Genomic DNA, 294 nt, shown 5'->3' with positions numbered 1-294 from the left:
AAAATATTGAAAAAATGAAAAAAAAAACAACGGAAAAGTCAATGTCACAAGATTTAGTTTTCCTTTTCGATCAAATCATGTTTCATATACATAAACATCCAGTAAGGATATTACTCTTATCTACATATTTATATACATCTTGATGTATGAAAAATTAATTCCAGATCTTATTATAACTAATTAAGTAAACTGCAAACCGATTTCATATACATATACATATATATATTCTTACAAATATTATCAAACATTACTCTAGTCCTAGAGAAAATAGTATCCACAACTATTCACTGAGAA

Source organism: Teleopsis dalmanni, chromosome 2, assembly GCF_002237135.1.
Source record: "Teleopsis dalmanni isolate 2A chromosome 2, ASM223713v2, whole genome shotgun sequence".
In the NCBI taxonomy this organism is placed as follows: domain Eukaryota; kingdom Metazoa; phylum Arthropoda; class Insecta; order Diptera; family Diopsidae; genus Teleopsis; species Teleopsis dalmanni.
The sequence above is the reverse complement of the archived record's forward strand: the minus strand, read 5'-3'. Positions refer to the sequence as shown.